The sequence below is a fragment of the Heterodontus francisci genome, chromosome 34 (assembly GCF_036365525.1).
Source record: "Heterodontus francisci isolate sHetFra1 chromosome 34, sHetFra1.hap1, whole genome shotgun sequence".
Taxonomy (NCBI): Eukaryota; Metazoa; Chordata; class Chondrichthyes; order Heterodontiformes; family Heterodontidae; genus Heterodontus; species Heterodontus francisci.
The window spans coordinates 29,350,923-29,372,450 of record NC_090404.1 but is presented as its reverse complement, the minus strand read 5'-3'; the positions used below and the strand labels follow the sequence as shown (position 1 = coordinate 29,372,450).

General features: G+C 46.9%; 1 protein-coding gene and 1 long non-coding RNA gene across 2 annotated transcripts in view; one reads left to right on the top strand and one right to left on the bottom strand.

The window, feature by feature from the left end:
• Positions 1-21,528, bottom strand: part of LOC137349258 (zinc finger protein 16-like) — an 824,782-nt gene that overhangs the window by 472,688 nt on the left and 330,566 nt on the right. The window lies entirely within an intron of this gene.
• LOC137349309 (uncharacterized) overlaps positions 17,514-21,528 on the top strand; it is a 6,080-nt gene continuing 2,065 nt past the window's right edge. The window contains exons 1-2 of the long non-coding RNA XR_010969318.1: positions 17,514-17,598; positions 18,645-18,709. This is a non-coding gene — a long non-coding RNA (uncharacterized lncRNA). The remainder of the gene's footprint in view (positions 17,599-18,644; positions 18,710-21,528) is intronic.

Below are 21,528 nucleotides of genomic sequence, written 5' to 3'. Positions count from 1 at the left end.
GTCTGGTTCAGTCAATATACCGAGTTGGATGTGTAGGTAAAATCAATTACTTTATTTGCGCATTTAGCCGGCTGACTTACTCTAATACAATGACACTGACTCCACCCAGAGTCTGTCTGGTCCACGAGAGCAAGTGATGTTCATGATACAGATACTACTGTTTATACATTAAGATTCATGCTACACCCCCTTGTTTAACCAATCAGTGCAGTACAATTTAAATTTCAACCAGGTGATAACGTGGAGTACATTTGTCACTGAGGTTAACAATACCCTCTATTCTCAATACATACTTGTTACTAACATAATATTGTTTTGCATCAGCAAGATAAAAGAAAACAGACAAGCAAGATAATTAGCAAAAGCAGAGGTATGAGAAACAACATTCTGGTTTCGCTTCCCACAATTGTCATGAGTCCTGTGATCCTGTTATCTTTATCAAGTTGCAGCCTGCAGTAACACCAAGCAGTAGTTGTATCATATACGAGGGGCCCTATATTCCTTATCATCACTCACACAGGGATGGACAGCATGTTTCACAGGAGTCCATTTGATTCAAACCACAGGGAGTCACACAATCAGGCCATAAAAGAACCGATGTCCTTGCAATTACCAGTGTCGGCTAGTCTTTACAATCTCACACTCTCTGCCTTTACTTTTAACTATTTCATTGTGATTTCTGCCACTTAAAATCAAAGCTTAGCAAAGCTACTATTCCTAACTTGGCTATATTTCCCATTAAGCATAGGGCCATGCCTTACCGCTCACTTCCACACATGCGCTAACCAGTCCTGGCAAGTCGTAACGCAGCACATGATCAGAGAGCTGAAGCCCGTCTGTGCAAGGGCACACCTTTGCGCAGCCTAATGACTTCAGTGGCTGGCTGCATTGTCAGGAATCACTTTGCAATAGAAAAGGGCGAGACTGAGAGCGGCTGATTGAAAAGGATGAGGCTGAGAAAGTGGAGAGAGAGAAAGGAGGAGAGAAGAGCATTGGAAAAGGGTGAGAGCCGAGAACAGAGTGGCAAAAATGGGCAAGACAAAGAGGGGAGCGGTAAAGAAAGGTGTGAATTCATGAATGGTGCAATAGATAAGGGTGGGTTTGAAGCTGAGTGTTAGAAATGGACAGGACCGACAGCAGAGTGGTGGAGAAGGGCAGGACCAAGAGTGGAGAGGTGGAGAAGGGCAGGGTTGAGAGGGAGTGGCAGAGAAGAGCAGAGCCGAGAATAGAGTAGCACAGGAGAGCATGACCGAGAGTGCATGACAGAGAAGGGCAGGACTGAGAATAGAGTGGTACAGAAGGGCAGGAATGAGTGGATTGTTGGAGAAGGGAAGGGCCGCAAGTAGAGTGGTACTGAAGGGCAGGGTTGACAGCTGAGTGGTAGAGAAGGGAAGGGCCGAGAGTAGACTTCAGCAACTTGCCCAGCTGCTTCGCCAGCACCTTCCAAACCCGTGACCTCTGCCACCTAGAACAACAAGGAGAACAGATGCATGGAAGCGACAACATCTCCAACTTCCCCTCGAAGTCACATACCATACTGTGACGGGATTCATGGTGAGTGTGGGAGCGTCTGCAAGCTGTTGGCTGAACAGATGGCTTGTCGAATGTTCTGTTCGGTGCACAGACGCTGGTTTCAAAGCTTTTTTTCCCTGAGACAGACAGAAAATAATAGTGGGACTAAAGCTAAAACAGAAACAGAAACAAAAATGTTGGGTTTCTGGGGAACTGAAACTGGTTGGAACCAGATAAAAGGACACAGATCCATTCGGGTTCAGATCACGCAAGAGTGGAGTTCAGGTAGGCTGAACAAAGTAAAGGCTGCATCCAGTAGCTGGCCTTATCCCAATACGAGTTTCTGCAGCTGTTTTTGTTATGTAAAGCAACTGATCAACTAAATCCAGACATACAGTGCATAAGGTTGTCACTGAAGGGCTCGGATAAAGGTAATACTGGTGAATCCACGCCAGCAAGACTGTTTTGAGCAGAGCTGAGGAGGTTCTGGAGAAGTTCACTATTTTGGGTGAAGACTGTAGACGTGGTTTTAGAATTGAAAGGAAATTGCTGTTGGATGAGAATCGGTGCTGCATCTTGGAATACAGGAGCTGTAGATCTACCTGAGGACGTTCAGAGCTCTGAAGATCTTTGTGGTTGCAGTTGGTGCCATACATGCTGAGTGAATCCCTCAGATCTACCTTTGTTATTTCTGATAGCTGAGGAGTAATTTTTAAGATATATTGACTTTAATTTGTCTGTTAATTCATGTTTAATTTATATTCATTTGTTTTTTGTGTTCATTTTGGTTTGGTTGCTAAAGTAAAAGTTTTAAAATTGAATCTTGCCCATTTGTTCTTTTTTCATTGTGGTTGTTCAGTAAATTCGGTTCCCTTGGTTTGTTGATCATAACAATATTGACTTGGAACTATATTTCTGTTCCTTCACTGACGCTGGGTCAACGTCCTTGCTGGGCAATAAATGCTGTCTTGCCAGCGATGTACCGATTGCCATGATAGAAATTTTAAAAAAACAATCATGTGGGACTTGTCAACAGCTTTGCTAAAATCCTTGTATACTGCACCAATCACAATAACCTCATTGACCCCACTTGTAAACTCTTCAAAATATTTAATCAATTCAGACAGGAACGCTGCTTAAGAAATCCATGCAACTGTCCCTGTTAATCCTTACGTTCTAAATAAAAATGTATATGTCCCTAACAAATGTTTCCAATAATTTGTCGACCACCGAGTTAGGGCTGACTGGCCTCTAATTATTCAGTCTATCTCTTCCTTCTTTTTTAGACAACGGTTGAACGTTAGCAGGCATCCAATCCTCCAGCACCACGGCTGTAGCCAGAAAGGATTGGAAAATGATGGCTAGAGCTTCCGCTAATTCTTTGCTTGCTTCCCTTTAAAGTGGGGAGAAAGGATGGCATAGTCTAAAAATTGGAGCCAGAACTGTCTAGAGTGAAATTAGCAGATAGTTTGATACTCAGAGGGTAGGAGAATTTTGGAACTTTCTTCTACAAACTGCAATTGATACTGTATCAAGTGTTAAACTTGACTCTTCGATTGATACATTTTTTTGTTAACCTAAGTTATTCATGGATAAAGGGCAAATATGGAGTTCAATCACAGTTCGGCAATAATCTCATTGAATAGCTCAATGGACTAAATAGACTTCTCATATTCTTACATTCCGATAACTGAATTCATGTGCACACATTAACCTGGAAACCACGAGCCTACCTACATTTAACGCATTTGTATGCCATTCCAGCTTGATCATTTGTTCATTTGCCTCACCGATCTAGCATGTGGGACTGCTTTAAAACTATCCACTCTGCCACCAGCAGTTGAAGAATTGCCAAATGTAAAGATGCAGCGTAACAAGGGAGAAATCACAACTACTAAATACATTGGTTTGCACAGCGAACATACGAACGTGTGAGCATATGAATTAGGAGTAGGAATAGGCCACTCGGCCCCTCAAGTCTGCTCTAACATTCAATTCATTTTTTTAATTCATTCATGGGATGTGGGCGTCACTGGCTATGCCAGCATTTATTGCGCATCCCTAATTGCCCTTGAGAAGGTGGTGGTGAGCGGCCTTCTTGAACCGCTGCAGTCCATGTGAGGTAGGTACACCCACAGTGCTGTTAGGAAGGGAGTTCCAGGATTTTGACCCAGCGACAGTGAAGGGACAGCGATATAGTTCCAAGTCAGGATGGTGTGTGACTTGGACGGGAACTTGCAGATGGTGGTGTTCCCATGCATCTGCTGCTCTTGTCCTTCGAGGTGGTAGAGGTCGCGGGTTTGGAAGGTGCTGTCTAAGGAGCCTTTGTGGGTTATGGATTATGGATTTACTTCACCTTCCCGCTTACCCCAGATAACCTTCCATTCCCTTGCTTAGCAAGAGTCTCTGCCTCAAAAATATTTAAAGACTCTGCTTCCACTGCCTTTGCGGAGGAGAGTTCCAAACACTCACGACCCTATAAGTGAAACAAAATTCTCAGAATTTCTGTCTTAAATGAACGACACCTTATTTTTAAATAGTGACCCATAGTTCTAGATTCTCCCACAAGGGGAAATATCTTTTTCCAATCACCCTGTCACGACCCCTCATTATCTTATATGTTGCAATTAATTCGCCTTTTACTCTTCTAAACTCCAGTGGATACAAGCCTAGCCTGTCCAACATTTCTTCATAAGATAAGCCGCCCATTCCAGGTATTTATCTGGTAAACTTTCTCTGAACTGCCTCCAAAGCATTTAAATCCTTCCTTAAGTAAGAAGACCAATACTGTACACAGTACTCTAGACGTAGTCTCACCGATGCCCTACATAACTGACGTATAACCTCCTTACATTTGTAATAAAAACAGAAAGTGTTGGAACTACTAAGTAGGTCAGGCAGCATCCGTGGATAGCGAAGCAGATTTAATGGTTCAGATCTGTGACCTTTCATCAGAAGTGGATGAAATGAAACGGTGGAGCAGAACAGCTTTGAGATAAGGTGAGGTGGTGCTTCTGGAGAGTGAAGTCAAGTTTGTACATGTAGTGGCAGTTGGCACTGAGTGAGGACAGAAATTAGGAGAATTTTGTTTCTCGAAGCGGGTTTTTGCCGAAGTTCATCCTGAGCAGCTTTGCAACACAGGACTCTATGCTCTTAGGGCTGTTCCCAAGGGACGCACACTGAGATAAACGTTGACTGTTGCTGGAGGACCATCAACTCGGTGAAAGGCGCACTTTTGTCTGCCCGTAACTTGCTGGTCTTCCAATGCAAAGAGATGTCCACGACCGAGTGTTTCAGAATGGCATATTCCAAGGTCCAGGACTATGTGCTGAGGGATGCAATAAAGCTTGGCGAAGCTGTCGCAAAGTCTCAATGAGTAAAGGCCACTGTGTAGGTTCCTCCCGCCATAGTAGACCGAGGGGCTGCAAACCATGTAAATCCCCTCCGGCTGTACGCACCTAAGAATGTTTTTGGTATGTCATGCAACTGTACAGTGTAAGTATAACTTGAAATGACAAAAGTAGTACTGTTACGAAGGAAACTGATCTTCATTGTACTTTATGAAATGTCCAATTTGAATTTTTTGTAATATATTTTTACAGATTTTATGACTAAAGTACTTTTTGGGGGCAAAAAAGATGATTGTGAGGAGTAATTGTAAATTGAGCATGTTGTCACTGGAAAAAAAAATAAAAAATAAAAACTTGAGAGATGATGTTCCTGTTGTTTTCAATATTCTAAAGGGACTTGATCAGGTCGAGCTCGACAAATTATTTCACCTTGTCCAGAACAGAAGAGCCAGAGGAGATGGCAGCGCTTGAATGGGATAAATGCAAAACGATTCTGCTGAAGCAATGTTTCACTAAGTGGTCGATCTATAGGAGATACTCCCGAGAGGCACAGTAAAGCAGTTAATATTGATTCCTACAATGCTAATTCGACAGATGCCATTCATAAAACAACATTTTGGAATACAACATGTGATTAATATGAGACAAGACATACGATAAGTGTAGACATTTTGTCAGTAACAGGTGACATTGAAATTATGGGGATAAACAATTGCCTGGCCCTTGTTTTGCATGTGGGGATCGTGATTCATGACCTGCACACGATGTTTCTGACTGAGGTGAAGAGCATGTCAATATGGTGCACCCAATTATCGATTGTAATAAGTTTAGAGTTAATAGTGAGAAGGGCAACGAATTTCTGAAATGGGTTCAAGAGAACATCTTGACCATTATGTTCTCAGCCCAAGTAGGAAAGGAGTAGTTTTAGATCTGGTGCTTGGGATTGAAGTGGGCCAAGTTGACTAAGTTCTGTGGGTGAAGATTTGGGTAAGAGTGGTCATCGCATCAGAACGTTTAGATTAGTAATGGAGAAGACCAAGAACAACCTAAAGTAAAACTTCTAAATCCGAGAAGGGTTAACTTCAATGGAATGGGATGGTATGTAACCAGGGTAAAATGGAACTAAAGACTGACAGGAAAAGAATGGTAACTGAACAATGTGTGATCTTTAAGGAGGAGATGATTCAGGTACAGGCTAGGTACATCCCAACAGAATGGAAGGTTAGGGGAACCAAAGTCATGGCTCCTTGGCTGATGAGGGAGATAGAGAATATGATGAAGCAAAAAAGAGGATGGATGATGCATATCAGGTGAATTCTTGGAAGCGAGATCAAGGCCAACTACAATAAGTTGATAGAGGAAGTGAAGAAAAAAATAAGACTAGCAAAGGATATGAGAATATGAGTTAATATAAAAGAAAACGCAAAAACCTTCCAGCATGCTAATAGAAAGTGGATAGTATTACAACCAACCGCTCCAGACAAAGCCTCCAATCAAAATATATAATTCTGGTTGTGGTGGAATCAACGCACTGTCAATTCAATCCCCCCACTCCACAGATCGCCTAACATATCACTTTAAACTTCCCAAATTAAAGAAATCCACAGCCGAATTGAACCACCTATTAACCCTTGAATGAAGGGAACCAAACCAGGTACCTTTTGATCAACAAATTAACTGCTTACTAGAGAAAACTAAATTCTTAAACACTACTAAGATATAAACAATATTAAAAAACAAACAAAGTCCTTGCAGATTTATGCTCCTGTCGAAGTGGCATCTTCCAATGTGGAACAGTCCAAAGTTTCTTGAAGTCCTTGCAGCCATCCGTTGGGAAAAAAGGTTCTTCACAATAGAACAGTCAGTAATGTAGATCGGCAGCGAAAGTGAAGCATTTCTTCTTCTCCAGCAATGAACACAGCAATTACAGTTCAGTAATTAAAGTAATTAGTTATTTTATTTTAAGAAATGAATCAGGCTTGATTTTTTAGAATTCTGAGAGTATAATAAAAGGTTTAAACAGAGAGAGGGAGAGCTCTCTTATTTCCTTCAGTATATGCTGGCAGATAGCCTGTGTGTCTGTGTCTCTCAAAAAACAGTTCTTCAGCTAGTTTCAAAAATTAATCATAACATTATATATTTAGCCTCAGTCTCTGAGTGGCAGAACCAAGGCAACCAAGATGCACTAGCAAAAATTGATTGGTTCCCTCTCTGTAGGGTTGTATCTAACGGCAACCAGAATGCACCGTCTTGATAACTCCTGAGGCTTGCTTGTTCTTAAGGTCGTATAGATCCCTTGCTGACTGAAAGACACATCGCAGATTTCCCCCCAAAAAAACACCAGGATCATAACACCTCCACTGTTGGTGGAATGAAATGCCATTCCTCAAACAAAGTGACTCCTGACAACGCAGCGGCCCGCTGATGTCATCATAGCGCTCCAACCTGTGCACATGCACAAATGGTCTCCTGCACACTGAAACACTGCGCATGTGCAGCCTACGTCTTGCCTTGCCAGAACTAACTGACGCAGGTGCAGGGAAATGCTAACCGGCGCATGAGCAGGAAATCACTCTCGCCCCTCGGCCACTCACTCCAGGCTGCTTGCTCCCTGGTCCCCCCGCCACCCCTGCTCTCCAGTCACTCACTCCCCACTTCCCCCATCCCTCCAGATTCTAGCACTAGGCCACGGGCCACTCGCTCCACCCAAAGAAACAAAGTGGGCAGTGAGGGGCGACGGGGCGATGTAGGAGCGAGTGACCGAGAGGAGAGAAGCGGCCTGCAGCCTAGAGCTAGCGTCTGGAGGGATGGGGGAGGGGGGTTGGGGGACTGGCCGAAGAGTGTGCAGCGGGGAGGGGGGGGAAGTGGGGAGTGAGCAGGCGGAGAGCAGGATGGCACTGAAACCTCACAGAATTACAGAGGGTGTACAGCACTGTCAGAGCTGCTGTCCTTCTGTTGAGATTTTAAACAGCGCAATGTTCTCCACGTATTAAAACATGTCCCTATGTGCTGCCATGGGTTGATGTTTTTCTGTGATAAATTGAGCAGCGCCATCTTTAAACCTGGCAGCTGCCTGAACGTCGCAGACAGTGACGTTTCAGTGAAACCAGCTGCATTTGCGCATGTACCAGTACAGGCGCTTCCCCATTGTCTCTCGAGATAAGGAGGCCAAAGAAGACCAGTATAGAGCCACCTAGTGGATATGTTGTCAGCAAAAACAGCCTATATATTAATGACCTAAGCCTTGGTTTACTGGGCACAATTTCAAAGTTTGCAGATGACATGAAACTTGGAAGCATTGTGAACTGTGAGAAGGCTAGTGTAGAACTTCAAAAGGACAGAGACAAGTTGGTGGAATGGGCAGACAGGTGGCAGATGAGGCTCAGTTCAGAGAAGTGCAAACTGATTCATTTTGGTAGAAAGAACATGGAGAGACAATATAAAATAAAAGGTACAGTTCTAAAGGGGTGCAGGAGCACAGAGACATAAGTCACTGAATGTGGCAGGACAGGTTGAGAGAGCAGTTAATAAAGCGTACAATATCCTGGGCTTTATTAATAGGGGCATAGAGTACAAGAGCAAGGAAGTTATGTTGAACTTCTATAAGACACTAGTTCCACCTCAGCTGGTATATAGCATCCAATTCCGGGTGCTGCACTTTCAGAAGGACGCAAGGGCATTGGAAAGAGTACAGAAAGAAAATCACGATAATGGTTCCAAGGATGAGAAACTTGAGTTATGAAGATACATTGAAGAATTTAGAAATGTTTACCTTGAAGAGAAGGCTGAGTGGTCATTTGATCAAGGTATTCAAAATCAAGTGGGGTCTGGACACAGCAGATAGAGAGAAACGGTTCCTACATGTGAAAGAATCAAGAACGAGAGGGCACAGATTTAAAGTATTTGGGAAGAGAAGCAAAAATAACATGAGGAAAAATCTTTTCACGCAGCAGGTGGATAAGGTCGGGAATGCACTGCCTGAGAATGTGGTGGAAGCAGGTTCAATTGAAGCTTTCAAAAGGGAATTAGACTGTTATATGAAAAGGAAGAATTTGCAGGGTTACAGGGAGAAGGCGAGGGAATGGAAATTGATGGGATTGAAGGCTGATAAATCCCCAGGGCCTGATGGAATGCATCCCAGAGTACTTAAGGAAGTGGCCCGAGAAATAGTGGATGCATTGGTGGTCATCTTCCAAGATTCTATAGACGCTGGAACAGTTCCTACAGATTGGAGGGTAGCTAATGTAACTCCACTATTTAAAAAGGGAGGTAGAGAGAAAGCAGGGAATTATAGACCAGTCAGCCTGACGTCGGTAGTGGGGAAAATTCTAGAGTCCATTATCAAAGATTTTATAGCAGAGCACTTGGAGAACAGTGATAGAATCGGGTAGAGTCAGCACGGATTTATGAAAGGGAAATCATGCTTAACAAATCTACTAGAATTCTTTGAGGATATAACTAGTAGAGTTGATGAGGGGGAGCCAGTGGATGTGGTTTATTTGGACTTTCAGAAGGCTTTTGACAAAGTCTCACATAAGAGACTAGAGTGTAAAATTAAAGCGCATGGGATTGGGGGTAGTGTATTGCGATGGATAGAAAATTGGTTGGCAGACAGGAAACAAAGAGTAGTGATAAATGGTTCTTTTTTGGAATGGCAGGGAGTGACTAGTGGGGTACTGCAGGGATTGGTGCTAGGACCCCAGCTATTCACAATATACGTTCATGATTTAGATGAGGGAACTAAATGTATTATCTCCAAATTTGCAGATGTCACAAAACTGGGTGGGAGGGTGAGTTGTGAGGAGGATGCACAAGGTGATTTGGACAAGTTGAGTGAGTGGGCTAACGCATGTCAGATGCAGTATAATGTGGATAAATGTGAGGTTATCCACTTTGGTAACAAAAACAGGAAGGCAGATTATTATCTGAACGGCTATAAACTGAGAGAGGGGAATATGCAACGAGACCTGGGTGTTCTCGTATACCAGTCACTGAAGGTAAGCATGCAGGTGCAACAGGCGGTAAAAAAGGCAAATGGGGTGTTGGTCTTCATAGCGAGTGGATTGAAGTACAGGAGCCGAGATGTCTTGCTGCAAATTATACAGGGTCTTGGTGAGGCCACACCTGGAATATTGTGTGCAGTTTTGGTCTCCTTATCTGAGGAAGGATGTTCTTTCTATCGAGTGAGTGCAGTGAAGGTTTACCAGTTGGATTCCTGGATTGGCGGGACTGATGCATGAGGAGAGATTGAGTTGGTTAGGATTATATTCGCTGGAGTTCAGAAGAGTGAGGGGGGGATCTCATAGAAACCTATAAAATTCTAACAGGACTTGACAGGATAGATGCAGGAAGGATGTTCCCGATGGTGGGGGAGTCCAGAACCAGGGGTCACAGTCTAAGGATGCAGGGTAAACCTTGCAGGACTGAGATGAGGAGAAATTTCTTCACCCAGAGGGTCGTGAGCCTGAGTAATTCACTACCACAGAAAGCAGTTGAGGCCAAAACATTGTCCGTTTTCAAGAAGGGGTTAGATATATCTCTTGGGTCTAAAGGGATCAAAGGGTATGGGGAGAAAGCGGGAACAGGTTACTGAGTTGGATGATCAGCCATGATCATAATGAATGGTGGAGCAGGCTCGAAGGGCCGAATTTTAAAAAATAACAAAATGAAAAGGGGGCCTGTCATGCTCTGAAATTATTGAACTCAATGTTCAGTCCGGCAGGATGCAGCATGTAGATGAGATGCTGTTCCTCGAGCTTGCGTTGATATTCACTGGAACACTGCAGCAATCCCAGGACAGAGATGCGGGCATGAGAGCAGGGGGGAGTGTTGAAATGGCAATCAACCGGAAGCTCAGGGTCATGCTTTGGGACTAAGCAGAGATGTTCTGCAAAGTGGTCACCCAATCTGCGTTTGGTCTCCCCAACGTGGAGAAGACCACATTGTGATCAGTGAATAAGTACAAGTAAATCACTGCTTCACCTGAAAGGAGTATTTGGGCCTCGGAAAGAGGAGGTAAAAGTGCAGGTATTACACCTCCTGCGATTGTATGGGAATGTGCCGTAGGAAGGGGACGAGGTGTTGGGGGTAATGGAGGAGTGGACGAGGGTGTCACGGAGGGAATGATCCCTTCGGAATGCTGACGGGGAAGATGCGTTTGGACTGGTAGTGGCATCACGCTGGACCTGGCGGAAATGGTGGAGGATAATCCTTTGGATATGGAGGCTGGTGGGGTGGAAGGTGACGGCAAGGGGAACCCTGTTGCAGTTCTGGAAGGGAGGTTAAGGGGTGAGGGGAGGTGCGGGAAATGGGCCAGACATGGTTTAGGGCCCTGTCAACCATGGGGGGGTGGGGGGTGATCCTCGGTTGAGGAAAAAGGAAGACATATCAGAAGTGCTGTCATGGAAGGTAGCGTCATCAGAGCAGATGCGTCAGAGATGGAGAAACTTGGAGAATGGAATGGAGTCCTTACAGGAGGCAGGGTGTGAATATGTGTAGTCGAGGTAGCTGTGGGAGTCGGTGGGCTTATAATGAATATTAGTAGACAACCTATCCCCAGAGATGGAGATAGAGAAGTCGAGGACGGGAAGGGAAGTGTCGGAGATGGACCATGTAATGGAAGCAAAGTTGATAAATGTTTTAAAGTTTGGGGCAGGAACAGGAAATGACACCGATACAGTCATCAATATACCGGAAAAAGAGTTGGGGGAGGGGGCCTGGGTAGGACTGGAACAAGGAATGTTCTACATATCCCACAAAAAGACAGGCATAACTAGGACCCAAGCGGGTACCCATAGCAACCCCTGTTACTTGACGGAAATGAGTGGAGTTGAAGGAGAATTTGTTTAATGTGAGAACAGGTTCAGCCAGGCAGAGGAGGGTGGTGGAGGATGGGGACTGGTTGGGCCTCTGTTCAAGGAAGAAGCGGACAGCCCTCAAACCGTCCTGGTGGGGGATGGAGGTGTAGAGCGATTGGACATCCATAGTGAAGGGGAGGCAGTTGGGGCCAGGAAACTGGAAATTGTCAAAATGACGTAGGGCGTCAGAAGAGTTACGGATGTCACTGGGAAGAGACTGGACTGGGAAGATAGAGTCAAGATAGGAAGAAATAAGTTCAGTGGGGCAGGAGCAGGCTGAAACAATGGGTCTGCTGGGGCAGTCCTGTTTGTGGATTTTGGGAAGAAGGTAGAAGCGGGCTGTCCTGGGTTGCGGGACTATGTGGTTGGAAGCTGAAGAGGGAAGATCTTCAGAGGAGATGAGGTCAGTGACAGTCCTGTGGACAGTTGCTTGATGTTCAGTGGTGGGGTCATGGTCCAGGGGGAAGTAGGAAGAAGTGTCTGAGAGTTGGCACTGAGCCACTACAAGGTAGAGGTCGGTATTCCAGACAACAACAGCACCATCCTTGTCTGCAGGTTTGATGACAATGTCAGGGTTAGACCTGAGAAAACAGAGTGCAGCAAGTTCAGAGGGAGACAGGTTAGAGTGAGTGAGGGGGGCAGAGAAATTGAGATGGCCGATGTCTTGCCAACAAGTTTCAATGAAAAGATCAAGAGTGGGTAATCGGCCAGAGGGAGGGGTCTAGGTGGAGGATGTCGGAGGTGGGTGAATGGGTCTGCTGGTCGGTGGTGGGGCGGGGGAGGGGGGGAGGACTGCTGGTCAAAGAAGTGAGTCCGTAGGCGAAGGCAATGGAAGATGAGCTCAACGTCATGCCGGGTGCAAAATTCATTGAGGTGGGGGTGTAAGAGGATAAAACTGAGTCCTTTGTTGAGTACAGAACATTCAGCATCAGAGAGGCAAAGGTCAGAGGGTATAGCGAATAAACCGGATGGGGTCAGATGGAAGTGAAGGGGAAGAAGGATCTGGAGTGGCATTAGTCCCCATCAGCTGCTGGAGTTTGCGTTCCTTAACACCTGAAAGGAAGAAAAAGTTTTTTGTTAATGTGTCGGATGAGACGAAGGATGAAATAAAACTGTGGCGTAGAACAGCTTTGAGATGAGGTTAGGCGGTGCTTCTGGAGAGAGAGGTCCACTGTGTACATGTGGCTGCACATGGCACTGAGTGTGGATCTCAGGATGTGGCGAGAACAGCAGTCCGAGGAACGTTGTATTTCTCGGAGATACCTATGATCCTGGGTGGATTCAAAACACGAAGGATGAAACGCCAGTTGGAATCCACGTGGAATAAGTCGGAGCCGGAGACAGTCGCTGAGGAAGGAGATGTGGCTCTGAAAGCGCGTTTTGGTAGACACTTTGTCAAACACCAGGAGGGAAATAGAAAGCAATGAAGGTGAACAAGGTAAAAGAGACAAATGAAAATCATGTCAGAGAGAAGAGCAGAACTTCTTCAAGGTAGGCATTCCTGGAAGAGATGTGGCAGTGAATTAAACACTAAAATAAAAGCAAAATACTGCAGATGCTGGAAATCTGATATAAAAACAAGAAATGCTGTAAATACACAGCAGGTCTTGCAGCATCTGTGGAGAGAGAAGCAGAGTTAACATTTCAGATCAGTGACCTTTCATCAGAACTGGCAAAGGTTAGAAATGCAATAGGTTTTAAGCAAATAAAGTGGGGGCGTTGCAAGAGATAACAAAAGGCAAGGTGTTGATAGGACAAGGTCACAGAGAGTAACTGACCAGAAGGTCATGGAACAAAGGCAAACGGTATGTTAATGGTGTGCTGAAAGACAAAGCGTTAGTACAGATAGGGTGTTAATTAACAGAAAAATGAACAGCCCTGGCCCAAAGCACAGACATGAAAAAAAAGTGGGCAGGCACATGGTTATAAAAAATGAATGAGAAAACAAACTAAAAGAAAATAAACATAAAAAAGAAAAAAATATCTGAAAATAAAAAGAGAGACAAGCTCTGAAATGATTGAACTCAATGTTCAGTCCGGCAGCTGCAGCATGCCTAATCGGTAAATGAGATGCTGTTCCTTGAGCTTGCAATGACGTTCACTGGAACACTGCAGCAAGCCCAGGACAGAGATGTGGGCATGAAAGCAGGGAGATGTGTTGAAATGGTAAACAACCGGAGGCTCGGGGTCATGCTTTTGGACTGAGTGGAGGTGTTCAGCAAAGTGGTCACCCAGTCTGCCTTTGGTCTCCCCAGTGTAGAGGAGACCACATTGTGAGCAGTGAATATAGTATACTAAATTGAAAGAACAGCCGTGCCACTTAAAGTAGTTAGAAGGGCTGCACAAAGAATGGCCAGGCGCTGTGCAAATGACTACGGGCAACACATATGCAGTCGTATTCAGCTGGCCTCTGACACTGGAAACATCAGAGGAATGTATGATTGGCATTAAGAGAGCTTTTGGGCCAACCATGAGGAAGATCACCAGCCTCCCCCCCACCCCCCCCCCCCCCACCCCCACCCAAGTCTAAATCAGGGGACACAATCACTGACCAACGCAAGCAGATGGACCGTTGGGTGGAGCACTACCTAGAACTGTACTCCAGGGAAAATGTTGTCACTGATACTGCCCTCAATGCAGCACAGTCTCTGCCAGTCATGGATGAGCTGGACGAACAGCCAATAAAGTCAGAACTCAGTGATGCCATTGATTCTCTAGCCAGTGGGAAAGCCCCTGGGCATTACCCCTGAAATAATCAAGAGTGCCAAGCCTGCTCTACTCCCAGCACTCCATGAACTGCTTTGCCTGTGCTGGGACAAGAGAGCAGTAACACAGGACATGCGTGATGCCAGTATCATCACTTGCTATAAGAACAAGGGTGACCGCGGTGACTGCAACAACTACCGTGGAATCTCCTTGCTCAGCATGGTGGGGAAAATCTTCGCTAGAGTCGTTTTAAACAGACTCCAGAAGCTGGCTGAGCGTGTCTACCCTGAGGCACAGTGTGGCTTTCGAGCAGAGAGATCCACCATTGACATGCCTCCCTTTGCCAGCTACAGGAGAAATGCCATGAACAACAGATGCCCCTCTACGTTGCTTTCATAGATCTCACCAAAGCCTTTGACCTCGTCAGCAGATGTGGTCTCTTCAGACTACTAGCAAAGATCGGATGTCCACCAAAGCTATTAAGTATCATCACCTCATTCCATGACAATATGAAAAGCACAAGTCAGCATCGCGGTGCCTCATCAGACCCCTTTCCTATCCTGAGTGGCGTGAAACAGGGCTGTGTTCTCGCACCTACACTGTTTGGCATCTTCTTCTCCCTGCTGCTCTCATGTGTTCAAGTCTTCAGAAGAAGGAATTTTCCTCCACACAAGATCAGATGGCAAGTTGTTCAACCTTGCCCGTCTAAGAGCGAAGACCAAAGTACGGAAAGTCCTCATCAGGGAACTCCTCTTTGCTGACGATGCTGCATTAACATCTCACACTGAAGAGTGTCTGCAGAGACTCATCGACAGGATTGCGGCTGCCTGCAACGAATTTGGCCTAACCATCAGCCTCAAGAAAACGAACATCATGGGATAGGATGTCAGAAATGCTCCATCCATCAATATCGGCGACCACACTCTGGAAGTGGTTCCAGAGTTCACCGACCTTAGCTCAACTATCACCAGTAACCTGTCTCTCGATGCAGGAATCAACAAGCGCATGGAAAAGGCGTCCGCTGCTATATCCAGACTGGCCAAGAGATTGTGGGAAAATAGCACACTGACACAGAACACAAATGTCTGAGTGTATCAAGCCTGTGTCCTTTCCGGCAGCGAGGCCTGGACAATGTATGTCAGCCAAGAGCGACGTCTCAATTCATTCCATCTTCGCTGCCTCCAGAGAATCCTTGGCATCAGTTGGCAGGACCGTATCTCCAACGCAGAAGTTCTCGAGGCGGCCATCATCCCCAGCATATACACCCTACTGAGCCAGTGGCGCTTGAGATGGCTTGGCCATGTGAGCCGCATGGAAGATGGCAGGATCCCCAAGGGCGCATTGTACAGCGAGCTCGTCACTGTTATCAGACCCACCGGCCGTCCACGTCTCTGCTTTACAGACGTCTGCAAACGCGACATGAAGTCCTGTGACATTGACCACAAGTCGTGGGAGTCAGTTGCCAGTGATCGCCAGAGCTGGCAGGCAGCCATAAAGGCGGGGCTAAAGTGTGGTGAGTCGAAGAGACTGAGCAGTTGGCAGGAAAAAAGACAGAAGTACAAGGAGAGAGCCAACTGTGTAACAGCCCCGACAACCAATTTTATCTGCAGCGCCTGTGGAAGAGTCTGTCACTCCAGAATTGGCCTTTATAGCCACTCCAGCCGCTGCTCCATAAACCACTGACCACCTCCAGGCACTTACCCATTGTCTCTCGAGACAAGGAGGCCAAAGAAGAAGAAAGTGAAAGAAGTACAAGTAAATCGCTGCTTCACCTGAAAGGAGTGTTTAGGACCTTTGGACATTGAGGAGAGAGGAGGTCATTTTCTTTTATATTCATTCATGGGATGTGGGCATCTCTGGCTAGGCCAGCATTCCTAATTGCCCTTGAGAAGGTGAAATGAGCTGCCTTCTTGAACTGCTGAAGTCCTTGTGAGGTAGGTACACCCACAGTGTTGTTCGGAAGGAAGTTCCAGGATTTTGACGCAGCGACGGTGAAGGAACGGCGATATAGTTCCAAGTCAGGATGGTGTGTGACTTGGATGGGAACTTGCAGGTGATGATGTTCCCATGCATCTGCTGCTCTTGTCTTTTGTGGTGGTAGAGGTCACGGGTTTGGAAGGTGCTTTCTAAGGAGCCTTGGTGCGTTGGTGCAGTGCATCTTGTAGATGGTACACACTGCTGCCACTGTGCGTCGGTGGTGGAGAGGCTGAATGTTTGTAGATGGGGTGCCAATCAAGTGTGCTGCTTTGTCCTGGCTGGTGTCAAGCTTCTTGAATATTGTTGGAGCTGCACCCATCCAGGCAAGTGGAGAGTATTCCATCACACTCCTGACTTGTGCCTTGTAGATAGTGGACAGACTTTGGGGAGTCAGGAAGTGAGTTACTCACCACAGGATTCCTAGCCTCTAACCTGCTCTTGTAGCCCCAGTATTTACATGGCTACTCGAGTTCAGTTTCTGGTCAATGGTAGCCCCTCGGATGTTGATAGTGGGGGATTCAGCGATGGTAATGCCGTTGAATCTCAAGGGGAGATGGTTAGATTCTCTCCTGTTGGAGATGGTCATTGCCTGGCACTTGTGTGGTGTTAATGTTACTTGCCACTTATCAGCTCAAGCCTGGATATTGCCCAGGTCTTGCTGCATTTTTATCCGGACTGCTTCAGTATGTGAGGAGTCGCAAATGGTGCTGAACATTGTGCAATCATCAGCGAACATCTCCACTTCTGACCTTATGATTGAAGGAAGGTACTAAAGTGCAGGTATTGCACCTCCTGCGATTGCAGGGGAATCGATTCTGGGAATGGGAGCCTCCCCTGCCCTGCCCTGTTCAAACCACTCACTCTGCCTCGAATCCCAGCTGGCCGCGCATGCCCACCTCACACCGCCCGCCCGGCTGAATGACGGCAGCTCTGGACCAATAGGAAGAGCGGGGATGGCACTGCAGGACAGAGCGGGCCTTCTGTCCTCCAGCCGTGTGGAGCGAGGGAGGGGCGGGGCTCACATCATGGAGGGGGCGGTGCTCCCGCTGTTCTGTCCCGCCCCCTCTTGCTATTGGTCCGGAGCAGCCGTCAATCATCCGGACATTGTGAGGCTGTCTTTGTGAGTGCGCAGGCGTTTTACTGAAGCGTGTTTGCAGCGAGTGGGTGATGGCGGTGGAGAGACGCTTCTGCAGCCGGTAAGCGGCGGCTTGGCGAAGGGAATCGGTGGAGCTGGTGGGCGGGGAAGCTTCAGAAACACCCGGTGTAGGCCTCGATCCTTCCCAGTCAGAAGCTCCCGGTCCCGCGTTTGCAGCGAGAGGGGCGGCAGCTGCGGGGCTTCTCCCGGTGACAGGCCCGGGATTAACGGCCGCCAGATTTCCAGCTCTTTTGGAGGAATTAAAGATTAATAAAGTGTAACATCAAAGGAGAAAACTTTAAAGGAAACTGAGCTCAGTTATAAAGGGGCCTGGGGGAGGGAGGAACCATTTGGGACACAGCACAGGGCAGGAGGTCCCCCCTCCCCCACTCCCTGGTTCCACAAAGACTCCCCTTGGACTGGGCCACACCTGGGCAGGGCTGGCTCAAGGTGCAGGAAGCTGATAGGCTGAGCTGTGGACTGGGCGGAGTGGGGGGGGTTTGACTGACAGGCCTGGGGAGGGGGATATCAGGGCAGGTACACACACTGCTCCCCCTTTTCCTCCGGGGATCTTTTACTGGAGTCGTGTTGCTGAGTGTTTCTGAACTGCTTTGGCTTTCAACACACCATTAACATATCTTTTAGATTAGATTAGAGATACAGTTTGCCTTTGCTCCGTGACCTTTTGGTCAGCTATGTGGCCTGGTCCAATCTGCACCTTCTCCTTTGTTATCTCTTGCCCCACCCCCACCTCACTTGTTTATAATCTGTGACTTTTCTAATATTTGTCAGTTCTGAAGAAGGGTCACTGACCCGAAACGTTAACGCTGCTTCTCTTTTCACAGATGCTGCCAGACCTGCTGAGTGGTTCCAGCATTTCTTGTTTTTATTTCTAAACTCTGTCTCCCTATCCCGGTAATGTCGGTGGATTGTAGGTTGCTGTGAGTGTTGGACTATATTGTCTCTCCTCATTCTTCCTCATTCTCCCACTCCGAGTTCCAGGCTGCAGGCTCCGGTGGCTCGATGTGCCTGAAACATTAACTCTTTCTCTCTCCACAGATGCTGCCTGAACATCCACAATATTTTGCTTTTGTTTTTTTTTTGCAGATGTTGCACACACAACTGAGTCAAGAAACACAGATGGACCAACTGACAGCTGCTGTTACAACCAGGTGAGAAAGGTGTCTAGGCGTCCCTCTTAACCTTCACCCGCTCTTACTGTAACAAGGTTTAATTTTTTTATTTATTGATACAGCACTGAAACAGGCACTTCGGCCCACCGAGTCTGTACCAACCATGAACCACCCATTTATACTAATCCTACACTAATCCCATATTCCTACCACATCCCCACCTTCCCTATATTCCCTACATTTTACATCATGTTTTTAGCTCCCCTTGGTGAACCCTTGTTCACCGCTTTCCAATTATAAGGCAAAGAAACCAGCACAAATAGGTTTTCTTAGGTTTAAAGAAAATTTGAAATTTGTTAAACTTGAACTTAAACTCCTAATTCGGTTGATGCCAACTGATACACAACGCGCCCACGCTAGCATGCATACGTGATACACACATGCAATTAGAGACAGAAAAGAGCAGAAGAAAAAAATAAAGTGGAAAAGTTTGAGGCAATATCTGAGGAGTTTTTGTTCTGGGTCTTCGAGCTCACTGTAGAGCCCTTGATTGTAGGTAGATCTTGATTTCATTGGGGCCCAGTTTTCTTCTTAAACCTTGTTCGCTGTAGGAAACTTTTCTTTCTTGGGGTTCTTGTGTCTTCAGTGGATTCAGAGGCTTGTGAGAAAGAGATGGGAGCAGACAGGAGAGATCTTCTCAGTCCAGTATCAAGCAGACTTTCCGCCTTCAAACCCTCTGTGGCCAGTTCAAAAGAAATCCCTGGAACAGCCAGGTAGTTATGTGACCAGCTGGTCTAACCAGTCCTGGCCCTTGTGGACTGTCTCCTTCTTAGCAGGCCCTGGAATGCATGTCCTCACCTTTAATGTCTGTTAATATGTCAATGTCTTATTTCAGCCACGGCTGATTTGTTTAACAAGTCATTTCCTTGCTCCAGCAACAGCTAAATATCAATGTTCATGTGACAAAACCAATGTGCCTCATTCTTGGCAGCTGGAGGCCTGCATAACAATACAGTTGCTTTTATCAGGGTGGGTGGTGGATGTGGAAGTCGGTTCCTGACCTACTGTGTCGATCTTTTTTGTTCCATCAGTTTGATCTGGAGTGGGGATGGAGGAGCAGCTGCTGGCTTTAATCCTGAGTATTTTGAGCCCAGTCAGGCCCAATAATTTTCAATGTGAGGCTGTCAAGGGAGGTAGATTGCAGGGGAGATGAGGTTGCCAAATGGACACCAGCCACTCAAGTTAAGAGAGTATTTTTTCACTGACAAGTATTTCTGAAGAGGCTTTTAATCCATTTTACATATACACATGTTGTTACTTCATTCCTGGGATATGGGCGTCACTAGCCAGACCAGCATATATTGCCAATCCCCAGTTACCCATTGAGAAGGTGATGGTGGGCCTTCTTCTTGAACTGTTGCAGTCTGTGTGGTGAAGGTGCTCCCACAATGGTGTTACGGAAGGAGTTGCAGGATTTTCACCTAGTGATGAAGAAGGAACGGTGATATATGTCCAGGTTAACAACAACTTGTATTTATATCGCATCTTTAATGTAATAAAATGTTCCAAGGCACCCAGAAACGCAGCGGCCATGAGGGAGCAGGAGAGAGGAGGACCCAGAGACAGGCGGCAGCGGCCGTGAGGGAATGGGAGAGAGGAGGACGCAGAGACCGGCGGCAGTGGGTGAGAGGGGGTCCCAGAGACCGGCAGCGCTGGGAGAGAGGAGGACCCAGAGACCGGCGGCAGTGGGAGAGAGGAGGACCCAGAGACCAGCGGCAGCGGCCGTGAGGGAGCGGGAGAGAGGAGGACCCAGAGACCGGCGGCCGTGGGAGAGAGGAGGAGCCAAAGACCAGCGGCAGCGGCCGTGAGGGAGCGGGAGAGAGGAGGACCCAGAGACCGGCGGCAGCGGCCCTGAAGGAGCAGTAGAGAGGAGGAGCCAGAGACCAGCGGCAGCGGCCGTGAGGGAGCGGGAGAGAGGAGGACCCAGAGACCGGCGGCAGTGGGAGAGAGGAGGACCCAGAGATCGGCAACAGCGGCCGTGAGGGAGCAGGAAAGAGGAGGACCCAGAGACTGGCGGCAGCGGCCATAAAAGAGCGAGAGAGGGGAGGACCCGGACGGTGGAATTCCAAGTGAAGTCAGGAATCAAAAAGTGACGCGGGCACTGGGAAGCATCTGATTGGTAACTAGGTTCAGGTGAGTTTTTCTACTTTTGCTACTGTTTATACTATTTTGAAGTATTAGCTTCAAAAGTAAAGTTCAGAACTTTGGATTGTTGTGGGTAGTGTTTGGAGTAGAACAAGGCCCCCAGCGTAATGAGTATTTTTTAATTAAAGTGAGTAACTAAATAATCTAAAGGTAAGTCATGGCAGGAGAGCTCGCACCCGTGATATGCCCCTCCTGCGCTATGTGTGAAATCAGGGACGCTTCCAGTGTCCCTGATGACCATGTGTGCAGGAAGTGTATCCAGCTGCAGCTACTGGCTACCCGCATTACGGAGCTGGAGCTGCGGGTGGATTCACTGTGGAACATCCGCGATGCTGAGATTATCGTAGATAGCACGTTTAGTGAGGTGTTCACGTCGCAGGCAAATGCTGCAAAGGCAGGAAGGGAATGGGTGACCACAAGGCAGAGTAGAGGAAGGCCGGTAGTGCAGGAGTCCCCTGTGGCCTTCCCCCCTCTCTAACAGATCTACCACTTTGGATATTGGGGGAGATGGCTCAGGGGAAGGCAGCAAGAGCCAAGTTCATGGCCCCATGGGTGGCTCAGCTGCATAGGGGGAGGAAGAAGAGTGGCAGGGCTATAGTGATAGGGGATTCTTTCGTAAGGGGTACAAATGGGCGTTTCTGTGGCCGCAAACG